The 15,581-nt window shown below is 38.9% G+C and overlaps 2 long non-coding RNA genes across 3 annotated transcripts in view; one reads left to right on the top strand and one right to left on the bottom strand.

Annotated features, from left to right (window-relative positions):
* The window catches only part of LOC145660175 (uncharacterized), a 228,574-nt gene extending 221,250 nt beyond the window's left edge, over positions 1-7,324 (top strand). For both annotated transcript variants that reach the window (XR_014126356.1, XR_014126357.1), the window contains exon 2: positions 5,953-7,324. This is a non-coding gene — a long non-coding RNA (uncharacterized LOC145660175). The remainder of the gene's footprint in view (positions 1-5,952) is intronic.
* Positions 7,325-9,171: 1,847 nt separating this feature from the next.
* LOC145660173 (uncharacterized) lies at positions 9,172-14,888 on the bottom strand. The gene is made up of 3 exons (XR_014126354.1): positions 14,736-14,888; positions 13,676-13,738; positions 9,172-13,490 (listed from the first exon to the last, which is right to left on the bottom strand). It is a non-coding gene; the product is annotated as an uncharacterized LOC145660173 (long non-coding RNA).
* Positions 14,889-15,581: the final 693 nt, after the last annotated feature.

Below are 15,581 nucleotides of genomic sequence, written 5' to 3' on the forward strand. Positions count from 1 at the left end.
TTTTGATCTACTGCACAAGTGTACACAAGATGCAGCTCCCACCCTGTTGCCTTCAAAAATGTACGATTCATGAGATGTACTATCCATTCACAGTCAGTGCTACAGAATAAGTGTTAACTCATAATTAAACCTTTGTTTCTTTTGTTAATTTTTGACATTCATTCTCAAAAAAATGTGACAACAGATTTTTGAATTCTTATTGAATAATGAGAAACATTTTTGCCTGTGCTTCCTGTGTGCTGTCCGGCTGCCTCTCGACACTACCTATTCAAACTCCACTACCCAGATTACCCCAGGCAGTCATGTGGAGAGCCATCAACATAATTCCACCAATCCAATTAGTCATAGGTGATCCACATCTCCCAAGTATTGTTTGAATCCACATATTTCTCATCATTTCCCTGTGTTACCTGATCTATTCATTTCCTCTTTGTGAAGTATTGCTGCTCTGTGTGTTCACAGTGAGCAGTCAATTATTTGGTTACTTTAGATAAATTACTTGTACTGCATTTTATTGCTATGGGTAGCTAGCATAGCTGCTTTACATGCAAATGCAAGTTCAAATTAGCGAAGTAATAGTAAACAATATTATTTTAAGCATTTAGTTTGATTGTGTCACTAACAGCTTTTTAACATTACTGACAAGTATCCCCAGCTTCTGTGTTTTTCCTTATTTTTTTATTTCTATCTATATGTCTATCTATGATTATTTTTTGGTTTCTCTTGATTTCAGTTTATTCTGGCTCTGACTACATATTCCAAATTTCCTCTATATCCCAACTACATCCTGTCTCATAGATGATAATGGATTCACCCTAAATAAACATATCTCAACTTAGAACATGCATCATGCTTTCCCTTGCTTCTTGTGACTATCAACCCTTTTATGAGCTATTAAATTGCAACGCTGGCGAATGTCTAGCAAATATCAAGCATCCAATATCAAGCAATATCAATATCCAATATCAAACTTTATATCAATTAACATTATTATGATATAATTAGCTAGCTAACCAGTTGTTTCTGTGAAAAATACAGCACAAAAACTTTTCTTCAAACCGCATGCAGGTTATAAATAAGGTTACATACTTGTCAATGTGATTTAGGGCATAGTTGACTTACTGCAAAACATAAAATTAACCAAATAGCTGCTGTCTGAAATGGCTGAATGTATTGTAAAATATTATTAACAAATGGGCTATTTGAGTGACTACTCAGTGTTAGCAATTTTGTAAATATGACTTCGCAATTCCTTTAAAATTGTCTTTATTATCTTTAATATTGATTAATGCTCCCCTGCCATCCTTTTAGTATACGATGTGACACAGAGGACTGTTGCATGGCACAGCAATATTCTGAAGACTTTAAATTGAACCCACCCATAATACAAGCTAGGTTTTATGAATTTGTTTTGTTGTATAGTTTGTATTCTTTGTATTTTATACTGTTAAATATAAACGAGTGGTTGCTGGAGACAGCCTAATGAATTCATATGAATTAATGAATATATTTTCACTACAATATTCCTAAAGACTGACATTTTCTTCATCATTCATCATAAACATTTGTGTCATCATTCAAAAGTTAGTATTAGTACAAATATATAGCATAGTTATCATCCATGCACAGGATTTGGCTGAATCTATACCTGTACCCACTCTTAATGTTGATCTGGTTGAGAGGATTCAAGCCTATGCAATATAGCAGTGAGGCCACAGAATCTCCATGGTATATATCTCACTTTATGGTGATCTGAGCAATTGTCTTTGAGTTGGCTTCTAGTGTTGTGATGAGGTCCAGTGGTAGCTCAGAGGGCAGTGGTAGCTCAGGGTTTAAGGTACTTGAGTTGTAACCGCTGCCAAGTTGTCACTGTTGGGCCCCTGAGCAAGGCTCTTAACCTTCAATTGCTCAAGTTGTACTCAGTCATAATTATAAGTTGCTTTGGATAAAACTGTCAACTAGATTCTGTAAATGTAGGCTCCAAGTGTGTGTGTTCTTGTAGCTGATCCACGCAACACTTAAGTTGACCTCTGATGTTATTGCCTTATATCTATTTGAACATATGCTTACTGGCTAGAATTCTTTCTGGTGTTAATTTCCTGCCAATAGTTGAGAGTACATTTGTTTTAAATGTGAGAGTGTGATTCACATAGCATTCATTGATTTCCTTTGCTCGCATGTGATCACTCATAGTTACTCTGCTCTTGCTCAGATTCACTTTGCTCTGCTACAAAACTGCTTGCGCACACTTAGATATATCATGCTTTCACACAAACTTGTTCTTTTGTGCACTCAAACTCACCCTAAGCACTTCCGTATCTTTGTATTAACATGTGTTCAGGTTTTCATTGCTACACCACTGCCAAAAGTCATCGGCTAATTAGAAAGAAGTAGCAGATATTGACAAAATGAAATTGTTCCTGCTGCTCCTCTACATTCTCATTGGTTGCGAAGGAGCGATGAAAATGTCTGTAATCTATACCTTGCTTCACCATGGACTGACAGAGTCAATGGCCCCAAGTAATGCAATTAATTATTTTAAAACATTTTTGCTCAATTTTTTTAAAAGCATATTTAGGTTTGTTCTCTGTAGAGCATATGTAACATTTTTGTACAAAAAAAAAATCAATAAAACCTGAAATTTGATAGTGTTCAAACATTTTCATACGACCCTTTATATAATATATGTATATATAAAGCTGGCATTCCACATACAGCTAACCGAGATTGCCATCTGTATCTGTATCTATATCTGTAGGTGTGGATCATGTCAGAGCAAGATTGTGGTGCTGTGCTTTGAGGTCTATTAACCACTGAGCTCCAGTGTTGTGTGATGTTTCATTCTCCCATATGCTCTTTCTCTACTGTCATATTTCAACTCTGGGTGATGCACTGTCAGGGTTAAGTTGCATTGCAACTGAAAGTAAGCTTTGGTTGATTCATTGATGAAGAAGGCATTTACTCTTTTTGGTGTTGTTTCTTTTGTATATCTCTGCAGTCTTGATGCCACTGCTTTTGTCCTATTGTCCTTCTCTATGGTTTCCTTGTCTCATTTTTCACTTTTCCAGTCCCGTTCCAGTACTTGCTTTGGTTTTCACTGTTTAGTATTTGCACCTGTGCCTTGTTTAGTGTTCATTAGTTCAAACATTTAAACCCTTTCTGGTTCCCTTGGAGTTTTGTTGTTCATTATTTGAATGGTTGCGTTTGTGTGTTTGGATGTTTGGATGTTTGGATATGCCCGTCTGTTTTTCAACGCCCGCGTTTGTTAGCCCGTGTGTTATCTTAACTGTTTGGTTTTCCTTACCTCTGTGTGTTATTTCCTAGTTTCTGTTGTAGCCTGTTTCCCCTGTTTGCCTTCGTGTACTTATGTTTTTGGTTCATTTCCTTACTGCTCAACGTTACACCTTTGTTTAGCAGACTGTATAGCCTCACTTAGGGGTCATATCAGGGGTACATAAGAAAATGTATTTCAAGACTTTAATGGAATGATTTGATAATTAGTTTATTTTATAGAGATTCAAAATGTAGTGAACTGAATGGATATTTTGCATGAGTTTTCCATCCCAATACTCCAAATTCCTACAGTAAAAACACTTCAGTGTCATTTTGTGAATATGTTAGAACGTGTTCTCCAAGACTATAGCAGAGTGAATTGATAACAATTTGACTTTTTAAAATAACAATTTGACAGGTTTTTTTTAAATTTTATATACTATTACTATTCTAATAATATTTTACTTTTACGGCATTTAGCAGACGCTCTTATCCAGTGCGACTTACAAAAGTGCTGTCATTTACTCATAGAATATATCTTAGTACAGTACAGTAGGTTAAAGTCCAACAAACCAATGAACTAGAATACTGTAGAATACAGGGATAAATGCGGATACCTAGAAGTACAAAATACATAAGGTCTATCTTAAAAAATGATAAGTGCTATAAACAATAAGTGCTAGAGTTTGTTAAACAACATCATTGTAATAAACAATACCCTACAATAAGTACTAATTTAGTCAGTCAATATGGGAGCAGTGTCAGTTGTCCTTTAAACATTCTGCAAATAGATGGGTCTTCAGTCTGCATTTGACGACTGCAAGGCACTCTGCTGTCCGGACAGCAAGTGGGAGTTCATTCCACCATCTTGGAACCAGGACAGAAAATAGTCTCAATGCTTGTCGTCCATGAGACCTGAAGCAAGGTATTTCAAGCTGAGCTGTACTTGAGGTTTGAAGTACTCGAGATACAGATTGGCCTTTGACCATTGACCTAAGGTATGAAGGGGCTGGTCCATTTTTGGCTTTGTAGGCAAGCATCAAGGTTTTAAATCTGATGTGTGGAACTACTGGGAGCCAAAGAAGGGAGCGCAGCAGTGGAGTAACGTGTGAACTTCAGAAGATTGAAGACCAGTCGTGCTGCTGCATTCTGGACAAGTTGTAGAGGTTTGATGGCTCTTAGAGGAAGACCAGCAAGTAGTGAGTTGCAGTAGTCTAGCTTTGAGATCACAAGAGATTGCACAAGCACCTGGGTAGCTTCCTGTGAGAGAATGGGCCGAATCCTTCGTATGTTACAAAAGAGGAATCTGCAAGACCAGGTAAGAGTAGAAAGATGAGTTGAGAATGACAACTGGTTGTCCAAAGTTATGTCCAGGCTACGGGCAGTTTTGGATGGTGATACTAGGGAGGTCTCAAAGGAAAGTGTGAGGTCATGGTAAGGGTTGTGAGTAGCTGGGATGAACAGAAGCTCAGTTTCACTGGGGTTGAGCTTCAAGTGGTGGGCTGTCATCCATGTCAGTCAAGCATGCTGAGATACATCTTGAGACCTGCATGTAGAAAAGAAAGAAATAATTGAGTGTCATCAGCATAGCAGTGGTAGGACAAACCATGAGAAGATATTACATCACCAAGAGAATGAGTATACAAAGAGAAGAGAAGGAGGACTAATACTGAACCTTATGGAACACCAGTGGAGAGTCTACATGGTTTGGATGTAGATCCTCTCCATGTCACCTGATAGGACTGTCCCTCCAGATAGGACTGAAACCATCTCCAAGCAGAGCCAGTCACATCAAGCCTGGAGAGAACAGAGAGAAGAATGTTGTAGTTCACTGTGAATCAAGACAGATCAAAACAGATGACAGTTTGGCAGCTTTAGCAGAATGAAGTTTTTCTATCACTGCTATAAGGGCTGTTTCTGTAGAATTTGCCAGTTTATAGCCAGACTGTTTGGGATCATGCAGCTGGTTCTGGGTGAGGAAAAAGAGATAATTTATTATGAACTGCTCATTCAAGGGCTTTTGAGAGGAAAGAAAGAAGTGATACTGGTCTGTATTTGGTAACATTGGAGCCATCAAGTGTGGCCTTCTTGAGGATTGGTACCACCCTGGCGGTTTTGAATGCACTTGGCATGTATCCAGAAGATAAGGAGTTGTTGATTATGACAGAGATGAAAGGAAGCAGATCTCTTGCGATTGTCTGAGTGGAAGCAATTTGATCCACCGGACATGTAGTCGGTTTGCTGTGTAGTATAAGATTACTATGCTATACTATGCTATACTATACTATACAAATATACAAATATATCATAAATATACTAAATATACTATTGTCATGGTTACCCTGTCTCGTATCTTTGTTTTGTTTTGCTTCCTTGGTATTCCTTGTATGAGTTTCTCAGCCCTCCATGAGCCTGTGTCTTGTTAAATCTTATTATACACGAATTCAAACCCTGCCTTGTTGCCTGTGTGTTTGCTGGTCATTGTTATGCATGCCCTGTTTATTATAGCTTGTGTTATATACTAGCCACTCCTTGTGATTCCTAGCCTCTGTCTGTTAAACCCTAGCCTCTCTGCTATTCCTAGCCCACTTTATTGGTTAGTGTTAGTTTTTATTGTTACTTGTAGCATTGTTATTGCATGCTCCGTTTTGTTATCATGTGCTTTTGTTTTTATTTCAGATGCATTCCCAGACTCTACACATTGGAACATTGACCCTGGACTGTACTAACGACTGTGACTGTGAATTTGACCTTAATAAATCTCGCTCTTCTCAGCATATGCATTTGCTTCGTGATCGCGCCATGTTACAACTATAGTGAACTGATTGGCTATTTGCACAGTACAGCTATATATTTTCTTCATCTTGTCAGAGCAAAAACAAAGAAATCTTATCATGCATAGCTAATAAATTGGAATTTATCAATACAGTGGATTTAAGTGAAAAGAAATGGATTTCAACAGGGAAGGTGTAAATTTCCAACAAATTTAAGACTTCTCTTCTACATATGTTTTAACAAATTTTCTTTAGATGCATTAGACCTCAATAATATATGTTTAATTAAGCCTTTGAACAAATTTATTTTAAAATTTCCCCCCTATGTCATTTCACAGAAGGGTTATTGTAATACAAGATGTAGACAAGCACTTAAGCCTTAAATGTAAATAGCGCGACTGAGCATGTACAGAGTGCCGATGGTGTAACCATGGTTTCAGTGTAGTAGTGCATCACTTCAAAAGTGCTTCAACACAGTCTACTTCAATCAAGAGGTTAACAATCGATACCATTTGCATGGCAGTCCTTTTATTCATCAAATGTCACAACATGGATTAATTCACTCATGCTAGTGCTCTCATTCGTGCATTGAAACAGCTGAAAGTTCCATCACTTTCTGTCCTTTCAGGAGTTCTGTCTGGATTAAAGAATCATGTTCTGCAAAACATGCTATCCCCATTTTACCACAACCCCCACAATGACGCATACACCTTACACAAAACACAAAACCAGTATAATTCTACACTACCAATACAGAGCTTTAATCACTGCTGGCAAATGTTCTGAAAGTTTCAATATAAAGTGTTATATGCTGTGGTTTGTCAAATGGATAACCCATTTAATTCTTCATGGTATATGTTATGCGTTTCAAATATCTTGCCTTGATGGGGTTTTTTTTAATCAAATTTATAATCTGTTGAATTATTTTTGTCATGGAATGCTCACCTCCTGCGAGTCACGTGGTTTGGCCAGCCACTTGTAGTGGGAGGATCTGTTTGTTGACACACCTGCACCTTGTTTGTCTGTATGTATTTAAACCCATGTCAAAGTGTGCAGAGTGTTGGTCATTGTGGATGTAACGTGTGGATGTAACGTGTGGATGTAACATGTGGATGTAACTTGTTGATGTTTCATGGAAATGTTACATGTTTTCGTTATTGTTAACTGTGTTCATGCTTGTTTAATGTCAACCGTTTCATGTTCGTATTAACGTTTGTAATGCTTGTGAGTGCCATTATCGTTCCGTGTTTATATGTCAATAAATGTACGTCCCAGTCGCTGGAGTCTGTGCGTCCTGCACCTTGCCCTGCTGCACTCGGGCCACCACGTGTTACAATTTTAAACATAAGCCCTTTTCTATAGGCTGTTGTCTTCATCGCTCATCTTTGAATTCTTATAGTTTGTGTGAATAGAGATGTTCATTGCACAGCCTTCAAAAAGAGTCCAGTCTGTCACAATATGGCCCCTCCTCCCTTCGCTTTGTCCCCTTTGGTGTCCGTCCCTGTGTCTGGTCTTGTCCTGGTCCCTGTCCTTCCCCCCTCAGTCTTGCTTGTGCTGGCCCGTGTCGGGTCGATCAGTCCTCTGGCCTCGCCGTTTCAAGTTCAAGTTCAAGTTTGGTTTATTTGTCACATACATAGTCATACACAATATAACTCGCAGTGAAATGGTTGAGAGTGCTCTGTCCAAACTGAGGAAAAAGAAAAACAGGGGTGCATAGAGAAATATATATATATATACACACAAAATATATTAACAATGTATGTACAATATATGTATATTATGTTTATATACACAATGTACAATGTATATATGGATTTGTGTATATATATACATTTGGTGTTGTTTCAGGGCCGTAGCCCGATAGGCTGGCGTGCCGGGAGTCGAGCCGTCAGGGAGCGGCTCTGTTACGATATGGCACCCCTCCTCCCAAACGTCTCCTCGTGTGTGTGTGTGTGTGTGTGTGTGTGTGCTCATCAGTGTGGCCACACCCCCTTCTCCTCATTGTGTCATTATTATGCGTGTATAAGTACAATTTACATGTTGCTGTTGTCGGTGTTTGGATTTGATAGCCTACGAGCTACATCTTTCATGTTATCTGCAGGAAAAAATGTGTGGTCCTGTTTATGCGACTCATCCCTGTATCCTGCTTAACCTCCTATGTGTTACACAGTCCACCATTCCAGTTCAAGCATGCATAAGAATCCAACTGAAACACCGACAAAGCCAAGACAGAGAGTCACCTTCACTTCTCTATTAACTCATCAGGAATCATGTACTATTATGCAAGTCACAACTAGAGGGGGAGGTGGTTGCAAAGTACAATTCTAAAATCTACTAAAATCTAAATCTAAAAATCTAGTTTATCCCGCTTTTAATTTATGATAATCTGTAGGTGTCCAAGCTCTAAAGATCATTTTTCACAAGTCAGGAAGGTGAGGAAGCCTGTCATGGTTTCCTCTTCCTGGTGTTGTGGTTCCCACCATGACATCTTCATGTGCTTGTTTTGGTTTTCCTGGTTTTATTTTGGCACTTTTTTTATCCTTCCTTGTTTTGGTTTCATTCTATTCCACCCCCTTGCCTGTATCCCTCCCTGTAAATATATTTACTCATGTTTGTTTAGTTTTCATCAGTCTCAGTTATTTAAGACCTCATGTCTGTTTAGACTCTGTTAGCCTCCCATGTTTTTGTTTCCCTCACTCATATAAAGAACCTCCTGCACTTGCATTCTGCCTCTCACCTCATCCCTGCTAAAACGTTACAGAGCCAGACAAGGCAGGGGACAGAAATGCACCCATGACATGCACACCAAAAATAGCCAGTAAACTGACAAGAGCTCTTACAGAGACTCAAAGGCATTGGTTTATTGCAAATACGCTTAAATAAAATTAAACAAACTCCTTTAATTTTGAAATATAATGTGCACGTTTGGTAGGCGCAGACAGATAAATCCGCCAGCAGATGGAGCTGTTGTGTCATTGGTGTATGGCCCTACCTGTGAGCAGTAGTACTAGCTGGGAATCACTCAGAGGAAGAATCTGAATGTGTTTGGAGCTGGATGACTCATGGCTGTCCTCATTGTCAATGTGATGTGTGACATTTTACTAAGCACAAAGCAAGACGTGAGTGGTACACAAAAGAACAGAATTTAATAAAAGTCCAAAAAAAGGATAACATCAATGGAGTAAAGTTGATGAGTAAAGTCCATCTGTTAGGAAGGCACCTAGGCAGACAACTCACTAACTCAAATATGAAGCAGAGCAGATCGGATATTTATGGGAAGCTATTATTAATTATTTACTTTTAGTCTTAGTAAATATTTAGTCAGTCAATTTAATTTTTAGAGCACAAAAGACTACCAAAGCCAACCAATGTGCTATACAACTTAAACAAGCACATCAAATTAAAAACATTCAACTTTCACATAAGTAAAAATAAAATGAATAGCATAAACAGTACACCAATAAAAACCGATGCTTTACTTTTCAAATTTGTCAGCTGTTTTTTTTTGTTTTTTTGTTTTTTTTAATAAATGTCTCAGTATGTTGAGAGATGCTGCTGCAACCTGTTCCTTGCCTTGAGAATGTTTTAAATTTAATTTAATAAGGATGTTATCTACACTTAATATTGTTATTTATTATTACTCATATCAATATTATTATCCTTTCTGGTAATTCAATTATCCATTTTAATTGAAACAAAGAAACATAAGCAAAAACTATAGGAACATAAAACAAAGGCACAGACAATGCTAAAAGCTAAGGATAAAGAAAATAACAAGCTACAGAAGTAACAAACCATACAATAGCCAACAATGACACTAAAAAAATACAGGGCTTAACAAAAAATAACTAGAGTCCGCTGAAAGTACTCAGGAGCAGGGAACAAAACAAGGAGTCAGAACATGGAACGACCAAAACAAAGTAATACATGGAATAGCTTTGCTGGGCAAAACAGTGACACTGGTTATATACTCAAGTTTTTGGTTACCCAGCTAGCATGTATGCCTTAACCACCACCACCAGGTGTCCTAACTACACTGACTTCCCTGGTGTAGGAGCAATTATTTGACAACCCCGGAGGGCAAGGAGTTCCCATGCTATGCAGCTTAAAGAAAGCATCAGAGAGGTTCTGCATTGTTTCCACAAAGAAGCACCAACACAGCAAGGCAGTAAAAGAACCATTAATTTTTTTTTTTTTTTCTAGACAGGACAGCACTTACAGAACTTGCTAGACCTGGTGGACTAGGACTGACTGAAAGCCTATGTACACTCTGCAATTTCAGAGCATTCAATGGAGAAAAACACTGTAATAAGAAATACAGTAAACTCAAGCATTCTTGGAACTCATGATTCCAAATTGTGGATGTTTGTCAGCTGCAGTGGTTCTAGGAAGTTTTACATAGGTGACCACAGGGTGGAAAGAGATTTAGTGGAGTAGCAGGAACTTTTGGCCAGGTAGCATGTTGGGGGTGGGTAGGATCACATAATTTCTCAATGTTAATTTTTACTGAATTGTCTCCAATTTATTTTTGTCATTTTGCGTGATATTGTGCATTCAGAATGCACATATTTATTGCTTCCCTTTATAGCACTAATGGAACAGTCCTGTCATGGTTTTGCTCTCTCTGGCATTGGGGTTCCCATGGTGACACCTTGTTCCTCCTCCTTGTCTAATTCCCTGCCTGTCATAGGTTTCACCTGTGTTTTGCATGTTTGTTTGTTGGTTATTGTCACTGTTGCTTCTATATCACTACCTTTATCCTTGTTGCTATTTAAACATTACATTACCTAGCTCTTTATTTCTCCATGCACATCTCTTTTAAGCAAAGTTATTTGGTTTATTCGTTGTACTTGTTTCTAGTTTCTGGTTGTCTTCTAGTTTCCCAATTCCTTATGTTTTGTGTTTGTTTTCATTGTTATATTAGTTTCACTGTTTGTTCTGTTTATTTCCTTCATTAAAATGCCTCCTATCACTTGCTTGGGAATGCCCATCAGCACAGCCACTGAACACCTTAGTAAAATCCAGGCAGCACATAAATCTATGCCCATAAGTGAGCTTCGGGGGTGTTGTTGACAGCAGCAATTGTATTATTAACCTGACACAACTCTCACCTTTGAACCACCTCATATGCATGTTTGCAAAATTTGGTGTTCTACCATACTGAGGGGAAGAAGTGAACCATACTGCGAACACTTCCATGCCCTAACCTGAATTTGTTGAGCCAGATAGGGTGGGAATTCATCTGGAGCTACACATCTTGCATTTTTTATCCAAAAACCATTAGAATCAACGTACCTTTGTCCATCCAAGAGCAGACCTCAAAGGCTGGAGCATCATAATACATCTATAACAGTAAGGAACAACATTTTGTTTGTCATCCATTGGAGTAGTAATAGCAGCAATTGAAAGAATGGGCAACATTGCTGCAGCTTTGCTGCCCCGTCACCCATAAAGCCCAATGTTTGATTAGCTTAATGCTTTTTCCTGCTAAGTGTCCTGGAAGCTCACATGACGACATGAGATCAGAGACAAATGAAACATGTTTCTTGGGTGTAGCAAAGCCATGCTACCACCACATCTGACCAAAGTTATGTATTAAGCCAAAAGCATAATGAGAACATGTAAACCGTAGGGCTAGATGGTAAAACTCAAGCAGCGGTCAGTGCTACAAACTTGGCAGCTTGTGTGGAGAAATGATCAGGGAGACAAACCTACACCACCAATGGATGTGGCAATTAGACAGCCCACCCAATATGTTTACTGCCATTGATAACCTGAGCTTAGCCATCAGTAAATGAAATTAAATATGGATTCTCCAGAAGAATTTCTGAAATACCTAATGGTCAGATGGTAGATAGCACTGCATAGTCATCAGATTCATATTCATCATTATTAAAGTCACATTAAAGATAAGGGATTAGTGATCTGACCCTTTTGAAGGTGAATGTTAATAGCTGTAAGAACATCCAGCCAACTGCTCCAGCTTTGTGTAGTAACTGTGATAACCCAAACTGATGACAACAGAGAGACTACTACATGAGAACAAAGTACTGTTGACCAATGGGACAGGACAAAAGAGCATAAACCATGACAGTCGTACAAGTTGCTTAAAGCACACCCAGACATGGATCATACCCAGTGGCACCGATATCTAGCTCAACTGAAAAATAATGTACTAGCTGCAACTGACCACCACGATCCTGCATAAGTCATGCATTCCTAAAATGATAATGTCCGTGCACATACAACATCAACTGTAATTCAGTATGCACAAAGCCCGATGCTACATCAAATATATGCCACCCATGGTGTTATTTGAACTATGCATAAGGGCAGTGGTAGGTCAGTGGTTCAGGTACTCGACTAGTAATCAGAAGGTTGCCAGTTACATTTACGGCATTTAGCAGACACTCTCATCCAAAGCGACTTACAAAAGTGCTTTTTCATTTATTCATAGAATACATCCTAACCAGTAGAGTGGGTTAGTCAAATTTACCAACAAACTAGAATACTGTAGAAATACAGGGATCTGTGCTGATGCCTAGAAGTACAAAATACATAAAGCTCTATCTTAGACAATGATAAGTGCAATAAACAAGTACTAGAGTTTGTTAGTCAACATCAGTGTAATAAACAATACCCTACACTAAGAAGTAGTTTCAGTTAGTCAACATAAGAGCAGGGTCAGTGGTCATTTAAATATTCCATGAATAGATGGGTCTTCAGTCTGTGTTTGAAGACTGGAAGGGACTCTGGACAGCAAGCGAAAGTTCATTCCACCATCTAGGAGCCAGGACAGAATAGTATCGATACATGTCTTCCATGAGACTTGAAGTGTGATATTTCAAGCCAAGCAGTACTTGAGGTTTGAAGTACACGAGGTACGAATTGGGCTTTGCCCATTGACATCATGTATGGAGGGGCTGGTCTATTTTTGGCTATGTAGGCAAGCATCAAGCTTTTAAATCTAATGCGTGTAGCTACTGGAAGCCAATGAAGGGAGCACAGCAGCGGAATGACACATGAACTTCGGAAGATTGCTGCATTCTGGACAAGTTGTAGAGGTCTAATGGCTCTTAGAAGAAGACTAAGAAGTAGTGAGTTGCAGTAGTCTAGCTTTGAGATTACAAGAGACTGCACAAGTACCTGGGCAGCTTCCTGCCAGAGAAAGGGCCAAATTCTTTGTATGTTACAAAGGAGAAATCTGCAAGACCGCATTAGATTTGAAACATGAGTTGAGAACGACAACTGGTTGTCCAAAGTTATGCCCAAGCTATGAGCAGCTTCGGACGGTGATGCCCGGGAGGTCTCAAAGGAAACTGAGGTCATGCTAAGGGTTGGGAGTTCCTGGGATGTACAGAAGCTCAGCTTTACTGGGGTTGAGCTTCAAGTGGTCATCCTTTTCGCAGTGTCAGTCAAGCATGCTGAGATATATCTGGAGACCTGCATGTCAGAGGGTGGAAAATAAAGAAATTGTTCAGTGACATCAGCGGAGCAGTTATAGTAGAAGATATTACATCACCAAGAGAACAAGTATACAAAGAGAGGAGGCGATGGCCTAATACTGAGCCCTGTGGAACACCAGTGGAGAGTCTAAATGGTTTGGATGTGGATCCTATCCATGTTACCTTATAGGACCATCCCTCTAGGTAGGACTGAAACCATTTCCATACAGAGCCACTTACACCAGGCTAGAGAGAACAGAGAGGACAATGTTGTGATTCAAGCCCACTACTGCCAAGTTGCCATTGTTGGGGCCCTGAGCAAGGCCTTTAACCCTCAATTGCTCAAATTATACTCAGTCATAATTCTAAGTCACTTTGGATAAAAGCATCAGCTAAATGCCAATGAAATGAATGCACAAGTTTCCAATGTGGTAATCCACTGTCTGTAGCCATGGCTGAAGGGATTACAACATCTTTTGCAGCTGTATGTACCAAACAAATCATGCTCCTAATCATTCACAGATGTCTCTACATATAACCGTGCTCTAGACTGTTGTCACAGTTCTCATGTTTTTTAGTGTAAACATGCCCCTAGGGAAGCATGTTGGTCCACCTGCTGTATCAGTTTACCTAACTGAAACATGTGTTTGTGTTCTGTGCACTAGTGGCTGCACATTTATGATTGGCGCACTGTTGTAACCACAGTACTCAGTTATTATTAAAGAAGTGACACTCCTGCAGTTCAGTCTTTAATAAAAAATGGCACTGTCTGAACAATTGAATGTCCCCATTATGCACTTGTCTAAGGCTCTAAGACATTGCTCCTGACCCCATTCTGACACTTCTTGTCCTTATTATTACTTAACTCTGTGACTGCAACAACATCACAAAGACAAACAACAGGAAACACCTCTGTACTTTTTTCCTAAAGAAACACTACTGGGAATAACCACACAAAAACAAATAAAAAAAGAATGATTGAGACACGTACATCTATGTTTCTCGAAGTAGAAACACTGTCTGCTCTCATAGACTAACATCTGATCTGTGATCTGGAAAACATCATTTACAGATCAATGCAACTCATAATTTTTGTCTTGTGGTTACATACAACAGGATAACATAGATGAGAAAACACAGTATGCCAACCTCCTACATTAATATTCTAGGGATAGTCAAACAAAAACAAACATAAATGGACTGTTTGCCTTTGCTACTTCTTTGTCTAGAAGGTTTAACTCACCAAGTTTAGAGAGTGATCAACCATTCCACGTTCGTTGCTATAAATTGTTGTGTATCTTCGTCTATGCAAAGGAAGAGTCAAGAGAATCTGGAGGTTGAGGCAGAGTGTTGTTTATTGAGGTCAGTGTCTGTTTTCAATACTCACCACCTGTCTCACCAATAGGCTGCCTCAATCATAATCCCTGGACCTCTGGCTAACACCACCTGTTACCAATTCATCTCAGTGAAATTAAGCACCATTACATTAAAGCAGTCTTTTGATGTGTTGCCTTGGTTATTGCCTGTGCATATTAAGAGGTTTTCTAATTTTGTTTCCTGTTGTGTTTTTGACACTGTTCTCTTGTTACTTTGCTTTTCTGGATTTGTCCCTTTGTACTCCTGCTAGTGGTGGGGTTCTTTGGGGGGGGGGGGGGGGTTGGGTTGTGCCTCTGCCAGTGTTTGGACTATGTTATTGGATTGGCCTGTAATCAATAAAGCTACACCTGACCTTTTCCAAAAGTTTCTGATTCCTTACACAATAATAGAATAGAATATGGAAACAAATTCCACCTCCACTGTCAGTTAGATGAGGGCGATAAGAGCTATATCCAGAAGGTTATTTAAAGCTATGTACTCATTTGACCTGATCCAAGTTCTGTTAGATAGACTAGGTTAAATCCATGCTCAATGGTGGTATCGTTTATGCTAATTTCTTTAGATGTTGGAGTGCTGGCAATATTCTGTGCGCCATTTCGTTTAATACTACTTAGGTTATTTAAACATTTTTTTTAAGGTTTTCTGTATTTCTGCTTAGCTCAGGGAACAGAAGTGTCAATACAGTGGACCTTGAGTGATGTCTCATAGCAAT

Source organism: Electrophorus electricus, chromosome 12 (genome assembly GCF_041902795.1).
Source record: "Electrophorus electricus isolate QZ-2024a chromosome 12, ASM4190279v1, whole genome shotgun sequence".
In the NCBI taxonomy this organism is placed as follows: domain Eukaryota; kingdom Metazoa; phylum Chordata; class Actinopteri; order Gymnotiformes; family Gymnotidae; genus Electrophorus; species Electrophorus electricus.